Here is a 6,000-nt window from a genome sequence, read left to right as displayed (position 1 = left end):
TCACAAGGTCTGTGTCTGAGGCTGGGGGAGGAGGTTCTGGGTCCCTCCCCGGGTGCGCCCCTGGAGAGCCCTGTGATGACACCAGAGAGTCACAGTCACCCCATGACGTCACTTGCAGTGGGCACCCATACACGCCAGCGTGGTGTACTGCCAGCGGCACACGAGACGTTGAGTCCTGTGGGCAGCACCCGAGCCGTCGAGTCCTGCCAACAGCACACCAGCCATCGTGACCTGCCAGCGGCCGAGGAGCCACCGAGACCCACCAGCGGCACCCATCAAGTCCCGCCAGCAGCAGAGGACAGGACACCAAGTCCCAGCAGCAGCACTGGAGGCGTCCAGGCGTGAGCCGGCGGTGCCGGGAGCCGCCAGAAGCTCCCGGTGGGGGGACACCTGCCCCATCTGCTTGGGTCCCCTTGAAGACCCTGCTGGCGTGGACCCGTGCTGGCATGCCTTCTGCCACGCCTGCATCCAGCGCTGGGCTGCCACCGCCCTCGCTGCCACCTGCCCGCTCTGCCGGCAGCCCATCGCGGCCATCCGCTGCCTGAGGGTGGACGACGACCATGCCGGGGTGGCCCGCAGTCCCCACGGCCGGTTCCATCCCTACGCGGGGCCGTGGCGGCGGGGGCGGCAGAGGCAGCAGCGGCAGCGACACCCCGGAGGCCCCCGGCGCCGGAGCCTCTCCGCCGAGCGTGGGGAGCGCAGCCCCCCCGTGCCCCGCCAGCGTGTCCGGAGCCTGTCCTGGGAGTGGGACAGCGACGGGCGCAGCCGGCTCCGCTCCCCGCCGGAGACCCGCGAAGACGCATCGTGGCTGCGGAGGGTCCGGGAGGAAGAGCCGGGCTCAGGGGACCACGCGCACCACCTCCCCTGGCTCCGCCCCTGAGTGGGGCTGCTGGGCCCCCCGGGGTCCCTCTCAAATAAAGTCACCAGTGTTGCAGAGAGAGGGGCCACGCCTGGTTTCTACACACTGCTTTGCTCGTCCCTGAGGGGATGCATCCCTGGAAGGGGAAGGAGAAAGGGAGAAAGGGAAAGGGAAAGTCCCCTGGGACTCTTCCAAGCAGATCCCCAGAGGGGACCAGTGTCTGCTCTCCTGAAGGCCAGGGCGAGGAAAGAGGTTGAGATGGAGGTTTGGGGGAGACGCCTCTCCTCTCCTCTCCTCTCCTCTCCTCTCCTCTCCTCTCCTCTCCTCTCCTCTCCTCTCCTCTCCTCTCCTCTCCTCTCCTCCCCGGCACCCCCCTGTGTGCTGGGATCCCACGGGAGGCTCTCTGGGCCGGGGGAGGCAGCCCCAGCACAGCCATCAGCTGCCTGTGCTGCCTGCGGGAGAAGCGGCCCCAGCCGGGATGTTCCTCGTGTTCAGGGAGTCTCTTCTTCAGGGAAATCTGGAGCCCTTCCTCGCTCCTCTCCAGCTGGGGAGCACTCCAGGGCATCCCCAAGAGCTGTGCAGTGGCAGCGTGCCCCAAAGGGCACCAGACCCTCGGTGTCACCCCGCTCCATCCCCTCCTGCAGACCGGATGGCTGGGGAGCTCCCTGCGTTGGGGCCGAGCTGCTGCCCACACCTGCCTGCTGCCTTGGCAGACCTTGCTGCCCAGTGAGCAGACCCAAATGTTGGGGTTGAGAGTTTTGGCGGCTGCGCCATTGGAGCTCCTGTCTGGCATCTATCCCTCGGTATTTGGAGTCAGAAGAGGTGAAATTTGAACCTACAGGTCTTCTTTGATGACCTTCAGGAGCTCTGGGCTGCGGGTGGCGACTGGCTCTCTTGTTCTGACCCAGTGACTGGTCCCATTGCTCACAGGAGGTGGAACAGCTTGAACAGGTGAATCTGCCATTTCCCTTCTTCTGGGGGTTACGGGAGCTGTTTCGGAGGTGAGGGAGACACAAAGTCATGGTCTGGAGTCAAATTGGATAGAGCAGAGATGGACAGTAATTTATCTGACCTCAGTTGTGTGTCTGTAATGTGGTTGTAATCGTCTGCGCCTGCCCAAGTGGACTAAGGTCCTGTTTTGTTTTAAAGGAGATATAATGAAGAAAATCAGGGAATCTAGTGCGCGGTCTTTCTGACCAACTATATAAGCATTTACTGTAGGATGAGATGAACAGGACCTTGAACTCACTGGTTACACTGACTAACTCTCCATTGCCTACAGATGGGACCAAGGTTGGCTCGGACAAGGGTGTCTGCATTAGAGACATCCATGTTTAGTCAGACGAATCGCACTCCAGTCTCTTGTGTTCCTCTTCAGGTCTCTGACAACTCTGCTGTTAGCCCTTCTTGAGGCCAAGCGCAGTCTCTGTCTCCTGTATTTATCTCTCGTTTTGGTTTTTTTGGTTTGGTTTAGTTTTGTTTAACAGAAAGAAAAGTCAGTCTTAAGATATTCAGTTGCGGAAGAAAGTTTGTGTTTGAAGATCACACTTGGATCCTCAAGTGGGTCTAATTAGATGCCTTTTCCTCTTCTGTTCACCCCCGATAAGCTTAGGCACTCTCCGTTTGTCCTGTTTCGGAGGACCGCTGCCCAAGGCACCTAGCATTGCAGAGGGAGATTCTGTATCTCATTTTGCACCGTGAATTTTGTGAGTCAGGAGAGCGAAGTATTATTAGGACATAAGCTGATTAAATTACACTGAAGTGAAAAAGGTGCTCTATAACTTTTGAGAGATAATATTGGGTATGATCAGAATTTGGGTATTTTCAGCAAAAGATGCTTAAAAAGTTAGGGAAAAATGATTAGCATAGCGCTGGGTTTTTTTTTTAGTTTGGATTTTTGTATATTTTAGATTTAAAGTTTTAAGGTAAACAAATTTAGTGGAATTGATGTGGGAAACATGTTCAAATAGCCAAGTATTTCTTTCAAAGGAGAATAAGCAAAGTAGCAGCTACAAAGAGTCTTTCGGCTTTCAAGCGTTTTGTATTTTTGAACCCAAATCTATAAGCTCCTGTTAAATGAAAGTGGCCTACAAAAACAATCTTTTCATTCTGTGTCACAAATTTTATGCTCCACCCCGTCTAAAAAATGATTGTTGGTATTGCTTAGTAGAGACGTAGGCAAGTAGTGGTTGGCCTCTCAGGAGATGTATCTCCTTTTGTTCAGAAGACTCTCGGGCTGCAGCAAGCGGCCAGGCGTCACAGCGCAAACGGATGATCCCAAAAAGAAGTCAGCAAGTTACAAAGGAGGAATGGGCAAGTAAAAGGCAAAAGCCTGAATCCCATCTGTCCTAAATAATGACCTGCTCAGCTCTGGGCTGGTGGCACAGCCCACCTGCAGTGCAGGGTCTCGGGCACAAGTCTTCTGCAGTTCGGTAGTTCTCTCCTTCCTCACAAAGGAAAAAAAAAAAAAAGAAAAAGATATAACAGGCGATACACGTTCCTATAGTTCAGTAAATGGAAAAGAAACTTAGATTTAGATCTGTTTGCCTCTTCTGGAGGATGGCCTTGAGCACAAAGGAGAAGAGTGCCCTAATAGCAGGCTGCTGGGCAGGTAGAGGGGAGGCAGGGAGTCTGCTCCCAGGGAAGCTGTTCCGCTTGGTCTAATTCAGGAGCTGGTTTATTGGGGGTTTGAAGGCGAGTTCCCAGCACACACACCATAACTGCTCTCTCTCTCTCTGGCCCGTGCATTGTCCTGGTACTGCTCCAGGCTTACAGAAAATGGGGAGCCCACCGTTAAAGGGAGATTCTCACCTTGGGATGCCTGCAGCCTTGAGCTTAGCCTTGCGCTTGGTCCATGAGAGCGCCACGGCTCTAACTGCAAATCTGAGTGAGCGAGGGATGCGGAGATGGCACTTTTGCAGGGAGCGCCTGGGCTGCTGGACGGGGTGAGACCCGTGCCAGCCAAGTCACCTTTTAGCTCCAAGTGATTTGTCATGAAATAACATGCATGGCAGCCAGAATCCTGTGGTGTTACTGCTATGTGCTTTTCTTTACAGGTTTCCAGCTGTGTTCCTCCTCCCCGGGATAAACAGTGTTGCCAGTACTTCTTTCTATCGTAGAATACACAAAATGCATTCCCTTCACAAACAGTGCCCTGTAATCCTGTTGTTATCATTATTGTTGACCTTTTTTGGAATTCCTCCAGGTTATGAATGCCTTTCTGATGAGAATCCTGGGATTTGAAGGGGTTTCTGAGCAACGTTTCCTCAAGAATCAACAGATTGTTTCCTTTTCTGTTTTCCTTTACATCCCCTATTTCCTCATCTCTGACATCTTATGATGTTCAAAGTGGAGCTATGCAAATAACTGATTTGGGGGTTTGCTGCAGAGGGGTCCGACGCGAGAGTCTCATGTATAGTAATAGTAAATCAAATGAGTAGTAAGCCAAAGGCCAGGGGCTGGAACCAAACCCACAGTCAGCTATGGGCCTGACACTGTGAATTGAGTACGTTTCCCCCTGGGAGACTTTGCCCTTGAAAGGGGTCGTTTCTAAGGGCGTTATCTGAAGAAAAGCCCGAAATGCTAAAGCAGACTTCAACGTTTCTTTGCCGCTTCTTTTTCTTATGTTTGTCAATGCACGTGAGCAGCGTGGGTTTTTTCCTTGTTTGCTTGTGGTGTACAAAAACAATCTTGCTAGAAGAAGCCCATGTTAAAAGGAAAAGAAGCAGCATTAGTGTTTCTGGGAAATACGCTGCTTATGCTGTTAAGGATTGGAACTGGAGATGTAGCTGTGAGTTAAAAGTTTGAAGAGCAATGAAGCTAAATCCGAACACATCTAATCCTAAGACGGGCTGCTAAGAGTTGCCGAATGGTAAGGATGGTTGCTGGAAGTCTCGTCCTCTTTAAGGCTGTGAAGACGTGCTCTGATGAGGCCTTTTCCCAGCCCAGGGTGCTCAGGGGTGCAAGACATGCACATTGCCATCAGCTCTGCCAAGTTTAAGAGAGGTTGTGCACCTGATGGTTCCCTGGTGGGGATGATGGTAGCTGCAGCTGCATCCCCCCCTCACGGAAAAGACAGCAAAAATGGGGTTCGTGGTAAGTCTGCAGCCGCCGACGGGGGTGTCTGTGCCTGGGACGGTGCCCGGAAATTCTCAGGTGAGAGATGCTCCCCCCTGACCAGCTGTGTAAAGGGTGTTGGAAAGTTATTTCCATCCCCTCGGATAAAGTCATCGTACGCTATTGTGGCTCTGCAGTGTGAGACCTGGCTCTGGCTTGGGGCATTTGCCATTTGAGTGACAGACTGGAAAAAACCCACCCTAAAGTTAGGATGCTTTCCAGATGATGAGACTTTCTTAGTACATCTACCTACTACTGGCCTTAGCAAAATGAGAGCAGTTGTCCTTATATATGCCAGAGCTTGGGAAATAAAGCTGTGATCCGTAGAAAGTCAGTACTCCGATAGATGGCTTAACAGCCGAGAAGCACTTGTGCACCATGCGGGATTATTGGATTATTTTAAGGCTATTGTAACTGCCTTGCTATGCTTCTGTGTCCCATGACAACCTGCCTATGTCTGTACATATACACATGTACATAGACCCTGTTAGCCTATGCACATTTGTAGATACAGTCACATAAGCGTACGTCATCTCAGAAACCTAAAGAGAAGCAGCTTTCCTCCCAGCGCGTCATGTTTTCACGTGGTTTAAAGCAAGAGGAATCTACAGTTACAGCTGTGTGCTCCTAATCACTGTGCTCCTGAAGGAGCCACGTGAGCAGCCTCCTTCACGTATTGATGGCTGTGAGAAAGCAAACAGGTTGTCACAACAAACGTTCCCAGCCACGTCCTAAAACGGCTTCTGTAGCATGAGGGTTTTGTGTTCCAGTGTTTCTTCTGCTCTTGTTGAAGTGCCAGTTCTGAAGAACTGTTGCAAATCTGGAACAAACCCAGCGCTTGTCCTCAGGGATGTTTGAAAATTCATGCAACGCCTAAAATTCAGACAGGACAGACAAAGGAAGGATGCTTGTGATTCATTGTTATTTTGAAAACTGTTATTTTGAGTTATAATTTCCATCATGTTTTTACTCTCCCCTTTTCCTTTCCAGGGAGCAAAGCTGATTTTAGCTCTTCAGGCAGCATG

This window comes from Grus americana, chromosome 14 (genome assembly GCF_028858705.1).
Source record: "Grus americana isolate bGruAme1 chromosome 14, bGruAme1.mat, whole genome shotgun sequence".
NCBI classification, from domain to species: domain Eukaryota; kingdom Metazoa; phylum Chordata; class Aves; order Gruiformes; family Gruidae; genus Grus; species Grus americana.
The sequence above is the reverse complement of the archived record's forward strand: the minus strand, read 5'-3'. Positions refer to the sequence as shown.